The sequence below is a fragment of the Bombina bombina genome, chromosome 4 (assembly GCF_027579735.1).
Source record: "Bombina bombina isolate aBomBom1 chromosome 4, aBomBom1.pri, whole genome shotgun sequence".
In the NCBI taxonomy this organism is placed as follows: domain Eukaryota; kingdom Metazoa; phylum Chordata; class Amphibia; order Anura; family Bombinatoridae; genus Bombina; species Bombina bombina.
Window position 1 is genome coordinate 712,612,763 of NC_069502.1, and position 25,597 is coordinate 712,638,359.

Genomic DNA, 25,597 nt, shown 5'->3' on the forward strand with positions numbered 1-25,597 from the left:
AAGAAGGCATCTAAGCTAAGGAACTTAGAGTTTTGAGATAGAGGCGCAGGTCCTAATGTTTTCTTTCTTTTTTGGTAAACCAAGGCTTCCAATAATGGCTGAGGAAGAGAAAACTTCACTTTTGTGTGTGTAGATAAACACAATAATATGGGTGCAATATACTCACTCCGATAAATTCAGAGTCCAGCTCCTTCAGTTCTTAGAACGTAGCTTCAATATAAGATAGGGTTCCTGCAAGGTTATCTCCTGGTGTGGGTATAGCTGAACAGAATAAAACTTTCACTGGTATATGCTGCACTTGATAGTATATATTAAGTGCAGTATACTCACTCCGATAAAGTCGGAATCCAGTTCCTCACAATGTGGCTACAGTGGATGTTTGGCAATTTCAAAAAGCAGCAACAAATATTTGTCATCAAACAAACATTTATTTAAAACAAGTCTTTAGAAGACAAATATAAAATAGCTCTACGCATTTCAGCGAGTATCTCATCTTTTTCAAGAGCATTAAAAACAAAATTGAGAGAGTGCTGCTCTTGAAAAGCTGAGGTGCTTTAAATACAGGTGGATAACGTTCCACTTCCGGTTTTCCGGAATTGGACTCACAAAGTGAAAAAACATCCTATTCTAACAGTTTATCCCCATCCAATTTCATATTATGTCTATTCATGTTTCAACTTTAAGGGCAAATTGGCGTAAAAACACAATTTTTTGTTTTAAAATCGTAATCTGGAACTATTACTATGAATGGATATGTATAAACTTGTCCTATCCAATGCCTTGCTATTTCCTTATTATCAACCAATCGGGATGAATCATTAAAACAGTTCTCATTCGAGTAGTCATATTATAAAGTTCCAAATCAGGTCCGTTTTTTATGTTGAAATCACGTGGTGTTGTTAGACCAATGATGATGTGGCTAGTACGTTCCTTCCCCTTTTCACATTGACGTGGTATTATTGTCCAATGTTTACATGTGTCCCATGTGATTTTTAACCAATGAAAGGATAAATCATTTGTTCATTATCTAAAATACACAAAAATGGCACGAATCACCAATAATATAGTTTAATACAACTTTAGCGATTTAAAGGTGAAGTGCTAAGCCAGTACTAATTATGTAATACATATATCTAATTTTTGATTTATCTTCTACAGTGCTCACCTAATTTTACATTTATCCTTTTATAAAGTGCTACAACTTATGTTACGGTACCAACAGTGTACCAAGGGTTAGCACCAGATGAACAATGTCCTGCATAGGGAATCAGCAATTCACAACCCAGCCAGTTTTCAGGTTTAAAACAGAATGTCATTTATTAAAGGCTAGATGCCTAGTATTTATACAGGTTTGACCCCAGATGGGGGGTTGAAAGACTGTTGTACATTAGATGGAGGGAACACGCCCTTTGACATGATACAATAGAATACCTTGCTCAAGCTGATAACAACTTAAGCACAAGACACACACTTGGCTTTTCTTATCACTGAGGCGTCTGCTCTCTAGATGTGATTAAACAATGGAATGTTTATTACTTAAACGTAATTATAGCACACAATAGCTGAGGCCAGCAAACCTGTCTTTTAGAAAACAGCTTCTCAAAGCTACACAAGGTCAATTCTTTTAGTTCTGACCACAGGGTCTGTCACATAGCTCCCCCCTTGTGGAACACTCCGGCAGACCTGGCTTGACCCTTTGGCGGGTCAACCTGGGGATGACCGGACTAGGAGGTGGTAGGCATGTCAGTTTGCCAGGACAATCCATCTGTATTCCCGTTATGAAAGAGAATTCCTGTCTATACAAACAAGGGTTCAACTTCCTCAGTGCCCAGACTAGGGCTAAACAGTCCTTCAAAATCCCATCCGCTTCTTTAGGAGTTTTCTGTACCTGCTCTTTATAGGTATCCACAATCCCTTCATACTGACATAGGGTGCCCTTGAGTTGCTGCACCTCACTATGAGCCAGCGTCAGCTTCTCCTCAAGTGTCGCTAAGTTTGTCTTTAATGTTTCATGTCCCACTCTCAAGCTGGTGTTTTCTGCAGTCTGTCGGTGCAGCTTGTCTAGCAGAGATTCACGTTCTAAACGTGCTTTTTCCTCTGCGCTCCTCTTCTCCTTCATCAGAGCATTGTAACAGGACTTCCACGTATCAATAGCGGATAGAGATTTACTGAGCTCAGCGTCCTGGGGCTTAGCAGCAAGTGGGTCAGTCTCTGCTGCACAGATCTGGGCACGGGTAGTCACAGGGTTAACATCAGCGGGACCCATAGGAGCGTAGGCAGAAACAAGGGGGGCCAAGTTATTTCCAAGGAGAACATCAGCTGGTAAATCCTTCATGACCCCCACATTCACAGGTCTAGCGCCCACTCCCCAATCCAAATGTACCCTGGCAACAGGTAGGCGGAACACAGCGCCCCCTGCTACCCTCACAGTCACAGTGTCTCCAGTGTGCTGTTTCTCAGACACCAAGTTCTTTTGAAGCAAGGTCGTGGTAGCACCAGTATCCCGTAGACCACTGACCTCCTTCCCATTCACTTTAACCAGTTGCCGGTTATTCCGGCGGGCAGCTTGCACAAGGTCTGCTTCATGTAGGATGCCCCAGCATTCTTGCGCATCTACGTAGCGGGCCGCAGGCTGAGGGTTACGTGGGATTCCGCCGGCAGGTCTTCTCCAGGACTGTGCTTGGTTCGCTGCATTTAGGGGACACTCTGGTCTTTTGTGCCCAAGTTGCTTACATCCAAAGCACCGAATAGGCTGTGAGTAGCCCCGTGAATTGAACCGGGCTCTCTGAGGGTAGTTTGTGGCCGGAGGCCGTGTGTTATAGCGGTGTGCCGGGGTTTGGTAACTGGCAGCAGCTGGGGTGACTGGGGGTCTGTACTCCACTCTAGCAGGGGGCTTAGTGGTAGCAGTGTCCAGTTTGCGGGCATCCGTATACTCATCTGCCAGGCGAGCAACTTCATGCAGGGTGGAGGGTTTACGGTCCCGAACCCACTCTCTAACTCCTGCTGATAACTTGTCAAAGCAATGTTCCAACAGGAATAGCTGCAGCACCTCTTCCCCAGATACGGCTTGGCACCCCGCTATCCAGTGAGCTGCTGTGCGGTGCACCTTACATGCCCACTCAAGGTAGGAATCACCAGCTAATTTAACAGTGTCTCTCCGGTGTAACCGCATACCTGGAGAGCAGAGCCTCTTTCACAGTATTATAATCCCCAACTTCCTCATCTGGAATGGCCCGAAAAGCCTCACTGGCCCGGCCGGATAATTTTCCGGATAATATCGTGACCCAGTCCTCTGCGGGTACCTTGTGTAGTGCACATTGCCTCTCAAAATCCGCAAGGTACCCATCAATCTCTCCTTCTGTTTCCAGGAAGTTTTTAAAAGCTGCAAAATTTACTTTTCCCTTTTCCACTCGGGTTGCTGTGACTTGGGCTGCTGCAGCGCCGCTTTGGCGAAGTAGGTTGGCCTCCACAGCTGCTATGACCCGGTCGATAATTTCCGCAGATGGGTTGGGGCCATAATGTGCCAGTCTTATTTTAACCGCCCGATCAAAGCTTGCTTCTTCAGGGGTTCTGTCTGATATGCTGGGCCCATTGGTTCCTTCTGTCCCTGGTACTCTTTCCATCTTAGTCAGTATTATAGCAATCACCCTCTTCCTGAGGTTACTGGCTTGTGTAGTTGCTCTTCTGGGCGATAAGGTCATTCCGTCGCTTGCCACCAATTGTTACGGTACCAACAGTGTACCAAGGGTTAACACCAGATGAACAATGTCCTGCATAGGGAATCAGCAATTCACAACCCAGCCAGTTTTCAGGTTTAAAACAGAATGTCATTTATTAAAGGCTAGATGCCTAGTATTTATACAGGTTTGACCCCAGATGGGGGGTTGAAAGACTGTTGTACATTAGATGGAGGGAACACGCCCTTTGACATGATACAATAGAATACCTTGCTCAAGCTGATAACAACTTAAGCACAAGACACACACTTGGCTTTTCTTATCACTGAGGCGTCTGCTCTCTAGATGTGATTAAACAATGGAATGTTTATTACTTAAACGTAATTATAGCACACAATAGCTGAGGCCAGCAAACCTGTCTTTTAGAAAACAGCTTCTCAAAGCTACACAAGGTCAATTCTTTTAGTTCTGACCACAGGGTCTGTCACAACTTATATTTGTGAAAATAATATTAACTTCATCTTATAATATTAAGTGTATTATTTAATATAGTATACCTGTGTACTGTGACCGTTGCTTTCTTAAATTAGAGAATATTTATGTGATACTTCGATTTAGGAATGTTTTCATGTAATAAATATTATATTCTTATTATGAACAAAACTATTTGTGATAATTTACATAATTGGAGCTCATTGTTAAATTATAATAATATTATTTTTTTGCAATATTATTTTTTTTTTTTTTTTTTTAAGTGAATCATCCAGCTAGAATTAATATATGGATTTTGATATATGAATTTTTATGAATACTCACTAAATGTTAAATTACAAACAAATGCCTAGATTTAGAGTTCTGCATTAGGGTTAAAAAGCAGCGTTAAGGGGTCCTAACGCTGCTTTTTAACGCCCGCTGGTATTTAGAGTCAGGCAGGAAAGGGTCTACCGCTCACTTTCTTTCCGTGACTCGAGGCTACCGCAAATCCCCTTACGTCAATTGCGTATCCTATCTTTTCTATGGGATTTGCCTAACGCCGGTATTACAAGTCTTGGAAGAAGTGAGCGGTACAGCCTCTACTGCCAAGACTCCAACCGCAAAAAAAGTCAGTAGTTAAGAGTTTTATGGGCTAACGCTGGAACATAAAGCTCTTAACTACTGTGCTATAAAGTACACTAACACCCATAAACTACCTATGAACCCCTAAACCGAGGCCCCCCACATCGAAAACACTATAATAAAATTTTTTAACCCCTAATCTTCTGACCGGACATCGCCGCCACCTACATTATCCCTATGAACCCCTAATCTGCTGCCCCTAACATCTCTGACACCTATATTATATTTATTAACCCCTAATTTGCCCCCCCCCCCACATCGCCACCACCTACGTACACTTATTAACCCCTAATCTGCCAACCGGACATCGCCGCCACTATAATAAATGTATTAACCCCTAAACCGCCGCACTCCCGCCTCGCAAACACTATAATAAATTTTATTAACCCCTAATCTGCCCTCCCTAACATCGCCGCCACCTACCTACAATTATTAACCACTAATCTCCCGCCCCCAATGTCGCCGCTACTATAATAAAGTTATTAACCCCAAACCTAAGTCTAACCCTAACCCTAACACCCCCCCTAACTTCAATATAATTTAAATTAAACAAACTAAATTTATTATAATTAAATAAATTATTCCTATTTAAAACTAAATACTTACCTATAAGAAAAACCCTAATATAGCTACAATATAACTAATAGTTACATTGTAGCTATTTTAGGATTTATATTTATTTTACAGGCAACTTTGTATTTATTTTAACTAGGTACAATAGCTATTAAATAGTTATTAACTATTTAATAGCTACCTAGTTAAAATAATTACAAAATTACCTGTAAAGTAAATCCTAACCTAAGTTACAAATACACCTAACACTACACTATCATTAAACTAATTAAATAAATTACCTACAATTATCTAAACTAAAATACAATTAAATAAACTAAACTATAATACAAAAAAAACAAACACTAAATTACAGAAAATAAATAAAAATTACAAGAAGTTTAAACTAATTACACCTAATCTAAGCCCCCTAATAAAATAAAAAAGCCCCCCAAAATAATAAAATGCCCTACCCTATACTAAATTACAAAGTAATCAGCTCTTTTACCAGCCCTTAAAAGGGCTTTTTGCGGGGCATTGCCCCAAAGTAATCAGCTTTTACCTGTAAATAAAAATACAATACCCCCCCAACATTACAACCCACCACCCACATACCCCTACTCTAAAACCCACCAAACCCCCCTTAAAAAAAACCTAACACTAACCCCCTGAAGATCTCCCTACCTTGAGTCGTCTTCACTCAGCCGAGCCGAATTTTTCATCCAAGCGGGGCAGAAGAGGTCCTCCATCCAGTTGAAGTCTTCATCCAAGCGGGGCAGAAGAGGTCTTCCATCCGATTGAAGTCTTCATCCAAGCGGAATCTTCTATCTTCATCCATCCGGAGCGGAGGGGTAGCATCCTGAAGACCTCCGACGCGGAACATCCATCCTGACCGACGACTTACCGACGAATGACGGTTCCTTTAAATTACGTCATCCAAGATGGCGTCCCTCGAATTCCGATTGGCTGATAGGATTATATCAGTCAATTGGAATTAAGGTAGGAAAAATCTGATTGGCTGATTCAATCAGCCAATCAGATTGAAGTTCAATCCGATTGGCTGATTGGATCAGCCAATCGGATTGAACTTCAATCTGATTGGCTGATTGAATCAGCCAATCAGATTTTTCCTACCTTAATTCCGATTGGCTGATAGAATCCTATCAGCCAATCGGAATTTGAGGGACGCCATCTTGGATGACGTCATTTAAAGGAACTGTCATTCGTCGAGAATTCGTCGGCCAGGATGGATGTTCCGCGTCGGAGGTCTTCAGGATGCTGCCGCTCCGCTCCGGATGGATGAAGATAGAAGATTCTGCTTGGATGAAGACTTCAATCGGATGGAAGACCTCTTCTGCCCCGCTTGGATGAAGACTTCATCCAAGACTTACTATTTTCCAATAATTTTCAATTATAATTTGCTTGACTATATTCTGTGTTGAAGAGATACCTAGGTAGGCATCTGGAGCACTACATAGCAGGAAATAGTGCTGCCATCTAGTGCTCTTGCATATGGATAAGATTCTTGCACAACTGCTGCCATATAGTGTTCTAGAAATGGGCCAGCTCCTAAGCAAACTTCCCTGCTTTTTAACAAAGAGAATGAAAAAAAATTGATAATAAAAGTACATTAGAAAGTTGTTTAAAATCTCATGTTCTTTCTGAATCACGAAAGAAAAATGGTGGTTTTCATTTAGACATTTATTATAAACTATGCAGCACTGCTGCAATGAAAATAATAGCATGATAAGAACTGCAGACACTCTTCAATATAATCTGACGAGTTTTGTCCTGAGTTTAGAAATACCCAATGTTTACATGTGTTACGTGTTGTTAGACCAATGATGATGTGGCTAGTACGTTCCTTCCCCTTTTCACATTGACGTGGTATTATTGTCCAATGTTTTCATGTGTCCCATGTGATTTTTAACCAATGAAAGGATAAATCATTTGTTCATTATCTAAAATACACAAAAATGGCACAAATCACCAATAATATAGTTTAATACAACTTTTGCGATTTAAAGGTGAAGTGCTAAGCCAGTACTAATTATGTTTTTTTTTTTTATATATAAATACCGGTTTTATTATCAATAATATAATTTACAAAGTAGAAGTCGCAGCTTCTTGCAAAAACAATCGGTATTATTTTAATATACAAAACAGTAAGAATAATTTGAATAAATATACTTCGTGAGGAGGTTGAACTACCTCCTGGTAATACTGGTAAGGATTATTCTTGGAGGAAAAAGAAAAAGAGAAAAAAGAAAGAAAAAAGGAGAGGTAGATGGAAATTATGGAAGAAGAATGTAATATTTGAAGACGAAAAACAAGAAGAAGAAGAAGAGAAAAAGAGAAATAGAATAACAGGCGCTGCATTGCTTATACTATATAATTAATGCTTTCGACATTTTTAGTATTTAATAAAAGTCTCTGCCCATGCCATCAGCAAATTTTGTGTATTGTTATCTTTTCATATACCTTTCCCACGTATCCATCATCTCAGCAAATATATCCATTTTAGCGTTTTTAATGTAGTAATACTCTTCATTATTGAGTATTTCCGATACCTTATGCTTCCACATAATTAAAGATGGGGCCTCTCTTGCCTTCCAATTCCTGGCCAAAAGATATCTTGCACTATTTGTCAATATGTAGAATAGTTTCATTTGGCATTTTAATTTAAATTTAGGTGGTTTATTCAGTAGCCAAATTGTGGGGTCTAGTGGTAGCTGGGTCTCCAGTATGTCTTCTACTTCTTCAACTATATTTCTCCAGAAGGTCTGGATTGCATTGTACCACCACCACATATGGGCAAGATTACCGTGCCCATGTCCACACCTCCAACACCGCTTAGATTTGTTTTTATATAGCCTATTTAGTTTCACCGGGGAGAGGTACCTTCTATGTAAAAGCTTTATATTGATTTCCTGCAGAGATAGAGATATAGAGGTTTTAGGGACGTTTTGGTATATTATGGAGCTTGTCTGAGGGAGTATTATTATACCTAGTTCATCTTCCCACTTTTCGATGAAGGGGTGGGTGTGACCCGGTGGAATTTGAGTCAATATTTTATATATTAATGACAAAGTGTGAGTTAATGGAGGGGTTGCAGCGCATAAAAGCTCGAAATTGGTAAGCGGTCTAAGCAAATTCCCTTTTTGTTTATGATGTGATACATGGTAGTGAATTCTGGTATATTGGTACCAGTTGCAAAATAAGCTATATCCCCTATCAATTAGGTCCTCTCTCTGTAAGAGCTTTTCGTTTGATGAGATGTAGTGAATCGGGATGTCTCTGTAGTGTGAAAGTGGGAGTTCATCTGCATTGGTTAAGTCTAATTTAAATTGTTCGGATTCTATGATAGAAGTTAAAGGAGAGGGTTTTGAGGACACATATGGGTTAGATACTGTCGTAGCATCCCAGATTTTATATGTTTCTGAGATCAAGTGAGAGGCCAAATTATATTTGTGTGATGAGAAAGTCGAGTCCCAGCACAACCTCCCCAAATGTGGCTTTCCTGACAAACTATGTTCAAGTTGGACCCATCTTTTGTGGTCGTAATGTATACACAAATCCACGATCCTCTGAAGGAATATGGCCTGGCGATATTTCTCTATGTTCGGTATGCCCAATCCTCCTTGAAGTCTTGGGGTCTGCATGATCTTAGAATTTATCCGTGGGGGCCTTCTGCGCCATACATAGTCGCTAAAAGCTTTCTGCATGGTGATAGTATAATTTTTGGGAATCGGGATCCTAACGCTGCTTTTTAACGCCCGCTGGTATTTAGAGTCAGGCAGGAAAGGGTCTACCGCTCACTTTCTTTCCGCGACTCAAGGCTACCGCAAATCCCCTTACGTCAATTGCGTATCCTATCTTTTCTATGGGATTTGCCTAACGCCGGTATTACAAGTCTTGGAAGAAGTGAGCGGTACAGCCTCTACTGCCAAGACTCAAACCGCAAAAAAAAGTCAGTAGTTAAGAGTTTTATGGGCTAACACTGGAACATAAAGCTCTTAACTACTGTGCTATAAAGTACACTAACACCCATAAACTACCTATGAACCCCTAAACCGAGGCCCCCCCACATCGAAAACACTATAATAAAACATTTTACATCTGATTGGAACAGCCAATAGAATGCAAGGTCAATCCGATTGGCTGATTGGATCAGCCAATCGGATTGAACTTCAATCTGATTGAAAAAAACACATTTTTTTCTATCTTTGACACCTAAAATCTGTTACACATCTACAACCACCAAAAAACACCCATGCTAAATAGTTTCTACATTTTGTCCTGAGTTTAGAAATACCCAATGTTTACATGTTCTTTGCTTTTTTTGCAAGTTATAGGGCAATAAGTACAAGTAGCACTTTGCTATTTCCATTTTTTTTTTTTTTCAAAATTAGCGAGTTACATTGAAACACTGATATCTGTGCCCATTTTGGTATATTTCATGCCACCATTTCACTGCCAAATGCGGTAAAAAAATCGTTAATTTTTTCACAAACTTTTTCACAAACTTTAGGTTTCTCACTAAAATTATTTACAAACAGCTTGTGCAATAATGGCGCAAATGGTTGTAAATGCTTCTCTGGGATCCCCTTTGTTCAGAAATAGCAGACATATATGACTCTGGCATTACTTTTTGGTAATTAGAAGGCTGCTAAATGCCGCTGCGCACCACACGTGTATTATGCCCAGCAGTGAAGGGGTTGATTAGGGAGCTTGTAGGGTTAATTTTAGCTTTAGTGTAGTGTAGTAGAGAACCCAAAGTATTGATCTAGGCCCATTTTGGTATATCAAAACAACAGGGTAGGTATAAGATACAACGCTCAAATCTCAAATGCTATTCCCAAAAGGTAAGTGCACCTCCTAACATCAAACCAAAATAGACAAAGAACAAGGGGATATGGGAACGCGCTGTAAAAAAACAGCATATGAGAGGTAAAGAACTTATAAGGAATGGAGATTACACAAACTTATAATAAAAGTTTATAAATGTATTGCAAATATTTATGTTACAATAAGCGATGCCGGCATCTGATACAAAGTAAAATAGTACAATTAAAATAGGATAAGGATCAACATATAATGTAAAACATCAGTGTGTAATGATGTAAGTGGCTTAAAAATTATATGTTGCAAAATAACACATGTTAAAATTAAAACAGAGTCAATGTTACTGTCCTTAACACAATCTGGCCAGTGATTAGAGTGTTTGGTCCAGCTGTTTATATGAATGCAGGTATAGCTTGGGTGATTCCCTCTGCGTTGTTTATAAAACAGCGAAAAACTTGCAGAATCTTCTGGCTTGTATCCAATGACTGTGAGTTAAATTTCAAAGAAACTTTCACAGCCGTATTTGCCCGATGTCCTGTGCTGTGGGCCTGTTCCAGCCAGGAGGTCAAATTGCAGGAGTAATGGTAGGCAACGACAAACTTCGTTTCTTTGAAGTTAAAATGAATCAGACTGCTTTTAACAAATGTGGATCATGGGTGGGAATTACGCATATAGAGTCAATTCATATATTAAAGTGGCTCAATGCACCGCACCTACCGCATATGTAAGTCAAGCAGTTGTATTGCAAGTAAAGTTTGTAACAGCTTCCATATTATTCAGATTCCAGTGCTGGACATAAGAAAGTAGATCATGGGTATGATGGTATTTCCAAGAGAAAAACAACTCTGTGAATTAGAGTTGGTCTCAACCACCTTACCTACTACTTATTTTCACAAGTTATGAGCAAATTTCTACGCATTTCAGCCTAGTCAGGCCTTTATCAAGATCCCATTTTGGTATATGTCATGCCATCATTTCACCACCAAATGCGATCAAATAAAAAAAAATTGTTATCTTTTTCACAATTTTAGGTTTCTCACTGAAATTATTTACAAACAGTTAGTACAATCATGGCACAAATGGTTGTAAATGCTTCTCTGGGATCTTCTTTTTCAGAAATAGCAGACATATATGGCTTTGGCATTGCTTTTTGGTAATTCTGCTGCACACCACACTTGTATTATGCCCAGCAGTGAAGGGGTTAATTAGGTAGCTTGTAGGATTAATTTTAGCTTTAGTGTAGCGATCAGTCTCCCACCTGACACATCCTACCCCCTGATACCTCCCAAACAGCTCTCTTCCCTCCCCCAGCCCACAATTGTCCCCGCCATCTTAAGTACTGGCAGAAAGTCTGCCAGTATTAAAATAAAAGGCTTTCTTTTTTTTTAAATATATATTCAGTAGTGATGGTATTCAGCAGTTATGGATCCCCCTTAGCCCCTAACCTCCCTTATCCCCCCCAAACAGCACTCTAACCCTCCCCCCGCTAACTATTTGCACCCATCTTGGGTACTGGCAGCTGTCTGCCAGTACCCAGTTTGCCATATAATGAGTTTTTTTTTTTTATCAAAATTTTTCTGTAGTGTAGTTGCCCCCCTCCATAACTTACATGTTCCATAGTGTATCGATCGCACCAGCTCCTGCCCCCGTGCACGCTTCCAGCCCCGCCCTTGTGAGCGATCCCACGTCTGTGTGTGCTCCCGGTGCCCCTGCGCATGATCTCACCCCCCTCTGACGTATTTTCTCCAGCGATGGGCCACCCACCCGCCTCTCTGCAATGGCTCCCACCCACCAATGATCATCGCTGGCCGATACTTAGTGGGCCACAGAGTGGCCCTCTCTGCATTGGTGGTAAAACAAGGTATTGTACTGATGCCTTAATATTGAGGCATCACTGCAATACTTTAAAAGCATCTGGAAGCGATCACGATCGCTTCCACTGCTTGAAACCACAGAGGACAGGCACGTCCTTGGTCACTAACTGACACCCCATTTAGGACGTGCTTGGCACGTCCTCGGTCGTTACGGGGCTAAAAGGACATTAAACCCAAACGTTTTCTTTTATGGTTCAGACAGAGGATGTGATTTTAAACAACTTTCCAATTTGCTTCTATTATCTCAATTGCTTCATTCTCTTGGTATCCTTAGTTTAAAAGCATGTTTAGATAGGCACATGTGCAGCAATGCATTACTGGGAGGTAACTGCTGATTTGTGGCTGCTCAAAAATGCCTTTTTTCATTGGTTCACCAGCTGTCTTCAGTAGTGCATAGCTGCTCCTTCAAAAAAGGATACCATGAGAATGAAGCAAATTGGATAAAAAAAAGTAAATTGGAAAGTTGATTAAAATCACATGCTCTATTTAAAGCCTGAAAAATAAGAAAACGAAAAATGTTGGGTTTCATGTCCCTTTAATTTCTAAAACTAGTTGCAACAGCAAGATAGCAAGATCTGGGTCTCTATGTCTTTTGCAGAATACAGAACTTCTGCAAAAACTTCTGTCGATTATACAAATGCAATATTTCTGTATTCCAAGACTTTACTCCAAAAATGCCAATTTTAAAAAATTTATGATAAGTGTTTTGTCTTTAACATTTGATACTTTGACATATCTTGACATATTTTTTAGTGAAACAGTTTTCCCCCATGGGGAAATTATTCTCCTATAGAAATCACTTTTTTTATTGCTTCTTAAGTGTCAGCCAGCTGGTCAGTCTACCAACTGCTGCTTGAATATAACAGAGAGATATTGAAATAAGCTCATGTTCCTAATTTTATAAACAAATAAGCAATGAATAAAAAATATATTATAATAAAAAATATTACGTACTTTGGTAAATATAACAAAACAACTAACAATTTCCCAATTAGCAACAAAATAAATACTAATAATAAATTATACAGACATTATTTGCATCTTTTAATCAGAATGAAATCTCTGCAGATGAAAATTGTCTATAGATATGTGCACATTGTTTGTGCATCCTAAAATGAAACCAATACTATTTAATAATTCGGGCTCATACAGAAAATAAAGAAAAAGAAGAGACCAGTTAATACAGTAGATTTGCATAATCAACAAATGCAAGATAACAAGACAATGAAATAGCACTTAGTCAGAACTTCAAATGAGTAGTAGATTATTTTTTTGGACAATTTTAAAAGCTTTGTCTATTTCCACTCCACCTGTACCATGTGACAGCCATCAGCCAATCACAAATGCATATACATTTATTCTGTGAATTTTTGCAAATGCTTAGTAGAAGCTGGTGACTCAAAAGGTTTAAATATAAAATGACTGTGCACATTTTGTTAATGGAAGTAAATTGGAAAGTTGTTTCAAATAGCATGCTCTATCTGAATAATGAAAGTTTAATTTTGACTTGAGTGTCCCTTTAAAGAATTCATGCAGAGCAGTACTGAGATGGTCAGACTCCACTTGCCAGTTTTTTTGTTTTTAAATTGTGATTTATTATTTATTATTTGACCATTATTATAATCATAATGCTGATCTCATAATTAAGTGGCTTTAACCTTGTGAAACCTACACAGGTCATGTTGTGGACTATATATATATATATATATATATATATATATATATATATATATATATATATATATATATATATATATTAGAGATGTGACGGGAAGAAAATTTAATTTTGGATGAAATTTTCATTCCGAATATTCGAGGAAATTTCTTTCCTTTAATATTCGTTTAATATTCGTTGTCTTTGTTTAAAACAAAACAAAAACCAAATTTTCATTAAACATTTACATTAGTTTTCGTTAAATGAATTTAAATGTTTCAAATATACGGGTGAAAAACAATGTTTTCTTTTTCATTTAAAGCACGCTCCATTGAAGTCTATGGGGAGCAGAAATTAACACAGTCACGATATCTGAAGTCCTTAAGTTAGCGTGCATCAACTTCTTATTTTCAACTTGTAATACATGTGCTAACCAGCCCGTGTTAAAAGTGGAGAAAAAGGAAAAGAAAATGCTTTAATAAGATAGGACTATATTATTTTGATTTACACTTTATTGATAATATTTTTTTTAATATTATAACCCTCCATTATTAAAGCATAATATCAAAAGTAGTGTTTTAATTAAATATTAATAGGGTGTGTCCTTTTCTTTTTCCTTTCTTTTTTACCCATTTGTTTTCCTTTTTTTCAATTCATTATGTGAATATTATTTAGGGGCTGGTAGCACAAGGTATTTGTGTAGGATGTAAACTCACAGTGCCAGCGCTTATATTTGTCAGATATATAGATGACATCCACATAACATTGACTCTAAATCCCTTGGGTATATTTTCAACATGAACCAGCTTTATCTTAAATGTATTCATAATACACATTTGCATTTTCTCATCTCAATATTTTTATGGTTCTAGGGGTGAATATGTTCACTAATTCTATATTGAAGACATCTTCAATAAGTTAACTTCTACACTAGAGAATCAACATAGTCTCCTTTTTAAATATATATATAGAGCAGGACGTTCTCAACCAGAAATGAGCAATGACTTAGTAGCTTGTTCTTTGGGGGGTCACTACCCAGGAGCAGCCTCTTTTTGCCCAATTGTGCATTTCACAGAAGATAATTTTCCTTAAGTATATCATTCTGGTCCCGCCTAAAAGGACTCTTAAGTGAGGTGCAACTATATCTCTCATGGCACATTAGTCAGATACTTCATGTCTGGTTTTCCCCATCACCTTTAGGAACACTTCGCCAGGGTCATATACAAATATATACAGAAACAGAGGCACTCTCCTCTATTTAACACTTGGCTTTCTATGCATGCAAATGAACGCTTCTGCTAGCCCCTTGCCATTTTCTAGCCTTCTACTGCCAATTACCACAAATATTTGCAAAGGTACATGGTTTAAAAAGTGTACATAATATTGCAACTAAAAGATTATATGGTGTCATCTGAATAGGGAATTTGCACATTACATGTCTCATTACTCTCTCTCTTGCCCTTCTTGGCTTTAGGAGTACTTTCACATATTCAAGTCTGTATTCACTTGGTTTTTATCACCCTTCCTTTTGATTTTACACATCTCTATATAGGTGCCATACAATCATTAGGTCAGGCCAAATCCTGTATCTTCTACTTTTTATGGTAATTACAATCAATTTATATTTTATCCAGTTTGTATTATCTAATCAATGGGTACATTGAAATGTTTATATACCATAACATTAACTTGTAGGTAATTATGTTATTGCATGGTACCATTCATTTGAAATATGAAGGTTTTCATATTAATCTAATCAAAATGTGCTTACTACTATTTATTGATTGAATGCTGTTTAATTTCAGGCAAAAGCTGATTTTAAACATATATTTGTTTTACTGTATATGACACTGTATTGGGATTTTAACAGTCATAAAGAAAATTGGAACTGTAGGTTAAAAGTTAGGCATTTATTAAATTTGATTAGTTAATTTTGTGATTAGAGTCCCTGTTTGACCTGGAATTGAATTCAGGCATTATTATGATGACATATGCTTGTTTTGGATATGTTGACAGGCTGATATGTAAAGCATGCATGTGTAGTATTTGCAAGCACTAATGAACATAATTCCATAATTTACTTCAAGGCATAGCAAATGAGAAAGCATGAGATAGGGCATGTGAGGGTTTGGCTTGGCGCTGTCACACTATAATTAATGTATGCCCAATGGCAGGTGAAAAAAGTCAAAAGCAAAAATCAGCAGGCTACAGAGAAGTCAGATTTTCTACAGTTAGGGCAGGTGCAAAGTATCAAAGTCAGTAAGCATGCAAGATTCAGGAACCAGAAGATAAATAGAAAGTAAAGAAGGCAAAAATGGAAGAGCCAAGATTACTAATTACTGTTTTAACATAGCTAATTCACGTTATGTGGCAAGAACTAGTATACACAGAAATTTGTGGGGCCAAAAAGTACACCCCAGTCAAGACAGTGTAAAATGGGAAGATTGTCAATGTCTTGAGAAAAATGCTTGAAAAGACAGATGACGTTGTCAAGCCATGGACAAAAAGAATGTCTGAGGTAAGAGCCAACCATAAAAACGGAAAAGGACAAGAAAGTATAGGTAAGTATCAATGTGAGTGTGTTGAATCTATCAATTAAGCAAAAAGCACCCTGCAACATCAGCACAAAGCTAAGATAGCAAATAGTTAGATGACATCCATTATAAGGGGTAGCTAGGAAGCAAAATACATACATTCATATGTAAAAGCCTCTATCTGTAAGGTGAAATGAGAAACTAATTTTAGTTTGGGGTAACAATTTTTTACTTTCTTTGTCTATCTAGGGAATTACTGGCAACTATCGGTAGTTTTGGCTGATTAGAAATTATGTGTAAGAGTCCTAGAGTAAAAAAACAAATTAACCGATTCTGAGTGTACCTGAAGACATTGGTTAAATAATTCTATTTGTATTTAATGTTTTTTTTTTGTTTTTTTGTTAATAAAAATCAACACCATCTTCAGAAATAATATATACTGTAAATGTAAACTATTGGATTTGTTAGAAACCGAAGGTCCAGAAGAAAATTTGATTTTATTTTTCCTCAGAATAATATTTTCCTTCTAGTCATTCCAGGCAATCTCCTCTGGTGAATCAGGTCTTAGACATCTGTGTATATTTTGGATCTAACGCTATTACCAACAAAAACAAGATCTCCAAAATAGATATCGTTGGAAAAAAAATGTCTATGCATAGCAGTCATGTTTTATGTTTTTTTTTATGCATTTTAAAAAGTGTGTTACCAACACTCTGCAAAGATTCTATAAATGTGTATGATTGTTAAACTTTGCTTGTCTGTTTTATTATGGTAAAGTAGCCTCACTGGATTGAACGGAATTTGCCTTGCTATTCTCGCAAACACAAAGGTGCTGGCTATGGGCACTCCCAGGTGTTCTAGAACATTCTAGAGACATGGTCAAGATTTTTTAACTAAACTGCAAAACATGTGATTACCCATGTGAAGTTTCTTATCTCACGGCTGTGTTTTGTTATCTGAAAGCTACTGAGGTCTCATTTTTATTTTTATTCAGCTTTCTCAAGTTTTCTTTTGTGGACTGATTTATAGAGGTTTTATTTTATATTTGTTTGTTTTAGTTTGTTTTTTTTATATATAAAAAAATATTGTTGTGATCTTGGTATCCTTCACAGTCATTCTATGCAGTGGGAAGATAGCTGCAAGATAAAAGTAGTTCCATTGTTTTTAATAGAGCTTAAAGGGACATAAAACAAAAAATGTGTCTCTCATGATTCAGATAGAACATACAATCTTAAACAAATTTCCAATTTACTATCACCTTTTTTTCTCTTGTTATCCTTTGTTGAAAAGCAGGAAGGGAAGTTCAGCGGTGTGCACCTGTCTACAGTACTATATGGCAGCAGTTTTGCAACAATGTTATACATTAGCAAGAACACTAGATGGCAGCACTATTTTCCTGCATGTGCACGGTACCTATCTAGATATCTTTTCAAAAAAGAATAACTTGAGAACGATGCAAATTTTATAATAGAAGTAAATTGATAACTTTTTTAAATTGTATGCTGGGTTTCATTTCCCTTTATATAACTACGATGAGGGGATAGTGCAAAGTTGCAAACATTTTTATCAGAGAGATATTCATTTCATAACTTAGTTTTATTGAATCTATGCCATTGGCTTTACTTAGTAGCATCTCCTTTTCCTGATTGTATAGGAAATGTAAAAAATATATCATATTAAGTATTAATTCAGACTTGAAGTGATATGAAACCCAAAAGTTTTATTTCATGATTCAGACAGAGCATAACGTTTTAAACAACTTTGGTCTAGATTGCAAGTGGAGCGCTAAATTATTCTGTGCGTGATAATTAATCAGCGATTACAAGTGGCTGGTTAACGCTTATAAAATTAACTAGAGATCAAATCTCTGGTTAACTTTATAAATCTGCCCCAAATGGCCCCAAAATACTGTCTAGTGTAGTTTATTAAAAAATAAAGATGGCAGCAATTTACTGCACTAGGCAGTATTGGGGTTAAAGTTGGTGGGAGTGGGGTGTTAGAAAAAAAAGGCACTGAACAGTGCATTTACATTGCTGTCTATGGGACTGTGTGTTCCCAGTAAATATATATGCATATCATTATATACATATATATATATATATATAAATATATATATATATTTATGTGTTAATATGTGTATATAGGTATATAATCATATAGATATATATTTACATTTTCTGCCATCGCTGCACTACTTACCTCCTTCATGGTGCTGGGAGCCTATGGAAGTGCGCTCTTGTGAGTTCAATGCTTCCCAGGGATGCGAACACTAGGTTGCGTTCGCATTGCTGAAAAACTGTAATACCAGCGCACATTATCATGGGCTGGTATTAAACAGTGAAGCGCAAGTATCACTTTCATCAAAGTGATATTTTGCGCTCCACTTGTAATCTGGCCCTTTATAAATTACTTGAATTATTACATTTGTTTTATTCTCTAAGCATCCGCTCTTGAAGGAGCAGCAATGCCCTACTGGTAGCCAGGGCCGCCACTAGAAATTTTGGGGCCCCTGACTCAACCATTGATCAGGGCCCCCCCCCCCCCCTCCTTTGACGTGCAATTTTTGACCAAGTGACCAAAATGTATATGCACTTTATTCTTAATTGTCTATTTAAACTTGGAAATGTTGTAAAGGTAGTAACATACACACACACACAGACACACTCATACACTGAAACACACAAACACACTCACACATAAGGATTCACATATAGACACTCTAGCAGACACGCAAAGAAACACACTCAGACACAGAAACCCAAACAGACACTTAGCACTTGTTTACATTGACCTGCAAGTAATGAGGTAAACTACAGTTTTGTAAAAAAGGAGATTTAGAAAACAAAATATGGAGTTCTGATTATCTTTTTGTAAAGGAAGATGACAACTAAATGATGACAACAGCATGCAGTGGCTGAAAGGAAGGGCCCTGAACTGCCTAAACAATAATTTAAAGGTTAAATGGTGGAGTGGTTACTTCCGGAAAGGTCTTGTTAGTCTCAAAGTCTGTAGAAAGATGTGAATAATTAGTAGTAAGGTCAAAATGTCCTAAAAAGTAACAGACAATGGACACACACACACAAACTCAAACTTGCACATACACCCAAGGAAACACCGACAGAGACAGCCTCAGAAAACACACAAAGACATATACACACATACACACACACAGAGACACACACAGAAAACACACAAAGACATACACACACACAGAGAGACAACCACATGAAAAACACAGAAAGACATACATACACACACCCTCACTGAGACATCCACAGAAAACACACAAAGACATACACACACCCTCACAGAGACACCCACAGAAAACACAGACATACATACAAACACCCTCACAGAAACACCCATAGAAAAAGCTCAAAGACATATACACACACCCTCACAGACATCCACAGAAAATGCACAAAGACATACACACCCACCCTGACAGAGAGCCCACAGATAAAAAAATACATACACATAGAGACACAAACCAAAGCACAAAGACATAAACACATACACCCACAGAAAGACTCACAGGAGGAAACATTTATGCACCTTGCATACCCCCAAAATCAACAGTGTGTGACATGCATGATAAAAAAAATGCAGAAATTAAGAGATCACTTTTAAAAAAAATCATATTTGTAAATGTGCAAACAAAAATAATTCTGTGAATTCAAAACTGTACATTAATGAGCTGGGTAGATGGCTAGATGAAGAAAAGTACCTTTAAAAGGTTGACATATGTTTGTTTGTTTGTTTTTTTTCCATTTTCCCCAACCAAGAGCACCACTTCAAATATAGTTTACAAATTTTCCCATCTGTCAGCTGTACTTATGGATTTTGAAAATGATGTACTCTATATGGTCTTGGTGGGACCATAAGCTGTGGTACTCATACCATTAGATCTGGTTAAATGCAGGATTTAGGCTTGTTGGTATGTATTTCAAAACTAAGTCAGCTGTAGTGTGAACTAAACAGTTTTAAGTTAACCTGTCTCATTTCAAACACTGAGCAATCTTAGTCTGAGAGTATAAAATTTTATGCAGATGTAAAAATCTTAGATAAAATGCCTCCTTGCATCTGGAAAGTCCTTGCATAAAGGGGCAGTAAACTGGAATTATATATATATATATATATATATATATATATATATATATATATATATATATATATATATATATATATATATATAATGCATATCTGCCAAAAGGGCATCTACCATTTGTGTATTGAGGAGGAAACATTTCTGCATGGTTTTAAATATAGAGTTTCTACAGCATTGTCAAATAATCATAAATACACTGCTGCTAAAAAAATGTGTTTTTATGGACCCCTAGCCCCACCATACAACTACTACCACACTGAAGTTACAATCCAACATTGCACAAAGAAATAAAAAACATTCGCTAAGTAAGTCCTACCTCCTCTTCAAATGAAAGTGATCTGCCGTCTGACTCAGGCACACACTGTACAAAGTGCCAAGTCTGTCTCACACTGAGCATAGTGGTTTAGTGCACACTAAGAAATCCTCTCAAATGCTAATACTTTACTCCTTGTCATAACATTTCCCATGCTCAATTAGCACTCTGCTGTAGTACCCACTGGTGGCTGCCAAAATTAAAAAAAATATATATTTTTTTTTAGTTCTTGCCTCATGGGCCCCCCCTGGCTCATTGCTCATTGGGCCCCTGACAGGAGTCACCCCTGTCACCCCCTGATGGCGGCCCTGCTGGTAGCTAGCTGAACACATCAGGTGAGCCAATGATACAGGGCATATCTGCAGTCACCAATCAGCATCTAGCTCCCAGGAGAGCACTGCTGCTCCTGAGCCTACCTATGTATGTTTTTCAGGAGAGGTTATTAAGAGAACGAAGTGAATAAGATAATAAAAGTAATTAGAAAGTTGTTTAAATTGCATGCTCTATCTGAATCATAAAAATTGAATTTCGACTTTACTGTCCCTTTAAATAATAATAGCTGGGACCGGTGGCGTCACTAGGGGGGTGCAGGGGGTGCGAGCCGCACCCGGGTGACACCCTCCAGGGGGTGACACCAACAGAATTTTTTTTTTTTTTATTAATTTTTTTACATTTTATTGAAATTCAAAGAAATACAATGTAGAGATGCATAGATTTTTTTATTAGAGGGGCCAGCATTTGTGAACATTAGTGGGACCGGGGAAGTTGTAGACACTTAATTTTTTGCCCCTTGAGATAGCGCTGTAGTTTCCACAAATAGTTTTTTCCGGCTGCTTTTGCTTGTTTGTACTTTGCTCCTCCCCTGCCAATTTCACTATGAATGTTGTGGGCGTGCCGTGGGGCTTGCGGAGTTGCGCTGCTAGCCTAAACCTTCATGCCTATCTGTGCTCACTGCTCAGTGACATGTGGAGCAGTAAAGTCACTCACTGCTGTGCTGTCTCTCTAAACGTGAACTGGGAAATCATTAGGGGGATGCCTGGCACCTGACCGCATGACTGTCTGACACTGTCTCTAAAGTGAAGGAGCCACGTATGATGTCCACCAGACCAGTACGGTTACAGGGAACAGAGTCAGGGAGCAGAATTTTCATAGTTTGCACGCCTAAACCTTCTCTTTAGTGATTTATTTTAGAGTGCTCTGTTTATCTTTCATTTGATGCTCTGCTGAGCCAGGGAGTAGCTCTAGGCATGAGCTTTATAATTAATGCAGTGCAGATTACATATTTGGTATGTGTGTGTGTCTGAGTTGTTGTGTGTGTGTGTCTGAGTGTTTGTGTGTTTGTCTGAGTTTTTGTGTGTGTGTCTGAGTGTTTGTGTGTGTGTCTGAGTGTTTGTGTGTGTGTGTGTCTGAGTGTTTTTGTGTGTGTGTGTGTGTCTAAGCATTTGTGTGTGTGCCTGAGTGTTTTTGTGTGTGTGAGTGTTTTTCTGTGTGTGTTTTTGTGTGTTTCTGAGTGTTTGTGTGTGCATCTGATTGTGTTTTTAAGTGTGTCTGAGTGTTTGTATGTGTGTGTGCCTGTTTTTTTGTGTTTGTGTGTGTCTGCTTTCTGGGGGGGGGTGACACCATAACTTACCGTACCGGGTGACACCAACCCTAGTGACACCACTGGCTGGGACAATTTCTTTACTCATTCCTAATATATATTCTAGACGCCACATAGGATAGGGTGGCCAGACGTACCACTTTTAACAGAATTGTCCCATTTTTTTAACACACTTTCCTTTGTCCTCAGAACTTTTTGAAGAAATGTCAGTTTTTTATCTTGACTGTTTACTTATTTAGTTTTTATTATATAAGCGCAATGCTCCCTCTGGTATTATTAAGTCTATTGCAGCACTATGGCATGTAATATCTACAGCTCTGCACTGGTGGATATGTGTAAAAGGAGTCGGGAGAAGTCTGTGTGGGAGAGGATGACTTGTTAACAAAGTGGCGGTTTAGCGGCAGAGACAGAGCTGATCAATTGAGTGAGCAATTGAACATCAGAGAGCAGCTGAACATTATAGAGAGAGCTGAAAAGCAGAGACAGAACTGAACAGCAGAGAGATTCAGGCCCATATTTATCAAGCTCCGTACGGAGCTTGAAGGGCCGTGTTTCTGGCGAGTCTTCAGACTCGCCAGAAACACAAGTTATGAAGCAGCAGTCTAAAGACCGCTGCTCCATAACCCTGTCCGCCTGGGCAGGCGGACAGGAATCACCGGAAATCAACCCGATCGAATACGATCGGGTTGATTGACACCTCCCTGCTGGCAGTCAGCAGGGGGTGGCGTTGCACCAGCAGCTCTTGTGCAATGCTGAATACGGATAAATAGGGGCCATAGAGAGTTGAACAGCAGAAAGATTACTCTGTGAGTTTATGGTTAATAATTACTAATGTACTTTACTGTTAAGTGATATCTGTTGTGAATATTATATTTAAATTACCAGATTGTGTGAAAGGTGGAAGAAATGCCCTTCAAAATATAAAATAAAAAGGGGCTATAAATAGATGGCCTAACTACCTTAAAGGGACATGAAACCCACATATTTTTTCTTTCATGATTCAGATAGATTATACATTTTTAAAACATTTGCCAATTTCCTACTGTAAGCAATTTTCCCGAATTCTCTTGGTATCTTTTATTGAAGCAGCAAGAAATGCACTCTTAGAGGCCTATTTATCAAATGTCTGTCGGACCTGATCCGATAGTGCGGATCAGGTCCTACAGACATCGCTGAATGCAGAGAGCAATACGCTCTCCGTATTCAGCATTGCACCAGCAGCTCACAAGTGCTGCTGGTGCAACGCCGCCCCCTGCAGACTCGCGGCTAATGGGCCGCCAGCAGGGAGGTGTCAATCAACCCGATCGTACTCGATCGGGTTAAAATGTGACGATTCCTGTCCGCCTGCTCAGAGCAGGCGGACAGGTTATGGAACAGCGGTCTTTAGACCGCTGCTTCATAACTGCTGTTTCTGGCGAGTCTGAAGACTCGCCAGAAACACAGGCCCACAAGCTCCATACGGAGCTTGATAAATGGGCCTCCTAGAAGCTAGCTGAACACATTTGTAAGCCAATGAAAATGGGCATACAAGTTCAGCTACCAATCAGCAGCTTGCTCTAAGCTCCTGAGCCTATCTAGATATGCTTTTAAACAAAGGATATAAAGAAAATGAAGAAAATTAGATAATAGAAGTAAATTGGAAAGTTGTTTAAAATGGTATGCTCTATCTGAATAAAGAAATGTTTGGGTTTCATGTCCCTTTCAGCACCTTACAATATCATTGGTTACAACTGGTAGGAATTACAAGTTAATTATGTCTTATATATATAAATAGTGATAATAGTGGCAGCTATTCATTGTATTCATTATTTAATTTAAAATAAATGTTTTGAAATTAATCAAACAAATCTTAGTCTAATAATTCAACCTTTTAGTTTTGAGTACGTTGTGTGTCGTCCCTTTTTTTGTGTGAAGTGTCCCTTTTTCCCCCTCAGATCTGGTCATCCTAATATACGACAGTGAGCTCGTTTCCATTGAGCCGTTAAAAATGGAGCTGTAAGATACCGAAGCGACCGACAGCTAAAAGTAATTTACGGCTCCATTTTAGTACCAGGTTTCCATTGAAAAGGCTTCTGCTTTGCGTGCGGTTGCTCTTTTCATGTAGGTGTAAGTTAGATTTGTGTTAACGCTTCCACCCGATGCCAGATTAATAGGTTACTATGGTAACCCAACCTTACACTACACTCGATCGCATATACGGCGCTGCATACAAGTGCGGCGCCATATATTTCCCCCGTCGCTCAATGTTAAAATCAAATCAAACACCTAACGCATGCACAATATCTACCTCTCAACCGCCACCGTCCCACCACAATAACTAATGTATTAACCCCTAATCTGCCAACCATCATATCGCAAAGTATCTATTTAATCTATTAAATCCTAATCCCCAATGCCCCCATATCGCAATTAACCAAATTAAGCTATTAACCCCTAAACCGCCATGCCCCACAACTCAATCTAGCTATTTAAACTATTAACTCCTAATCCGCCAATAACCCACATCGCAATTATCTAATCACTAAGCCCCCTAACCTAACACCCCCTAAATTATCCCATTACATACATTAAGCTAATCCTAAATTACAATTAAAATAAAAAACCTAACATTAATTTAAAACTAACAAAAACTAAGTTTAAATTAAGCTAAAATTACAGAAAATAAAAAAAGTCTAACATTACATAAAATAATAAACAGGATTATCAAAAATAAAAGAATCAAACCTAATCCCTATGAAAATAAAAAAAGCCCCCCCAGAACTGAATCAAATCAGTCAACAGGAATGCAAGGGACGCAATTTTTAATTGTGTACCTTGGAATTCCTATTCAGTGTACGGTGGCGATTGTACGTAGAGGATCCTCCACCCTCCATGGATCCGGGGTCACTGGTCTTTAATTCCATGGTCGCCAGTCTTCACTTCCGCGGTCCTGGATGAAGAAAGAAAAGGTCGCCGATCTCCAGTTCCGTGGTCCTGGATAAAGAAAGAAGAGGTCGCCGCTTGGAAGAAGACTTCGTCGCCGGACTTCAGGAAACCGTGAGTACCTATCTGGGGGTTAGAGTTAGGCTTTTTTTTATTTTTTTTATTTTTTAAATTAGGGATTTGGGCTTGAAAAAGAGCTGAATGCCCTTTTAATTGAAATGCCCATACAAATGCCCCTTTAGTGGGTAGTTCAGGGTTTTTTAGTGTTAGGTTTTTTATTTTGGAGGGTTTGGTGGGTGGGGGTTTTTACTGTTAAAGGGGGGGACTTAGTATTTTTTTTTTTTAGGAAAAGAGCTGTTTAACTTAGGGCAATGCCCAATAAAAGGCCCTTTTAAGGGCTAT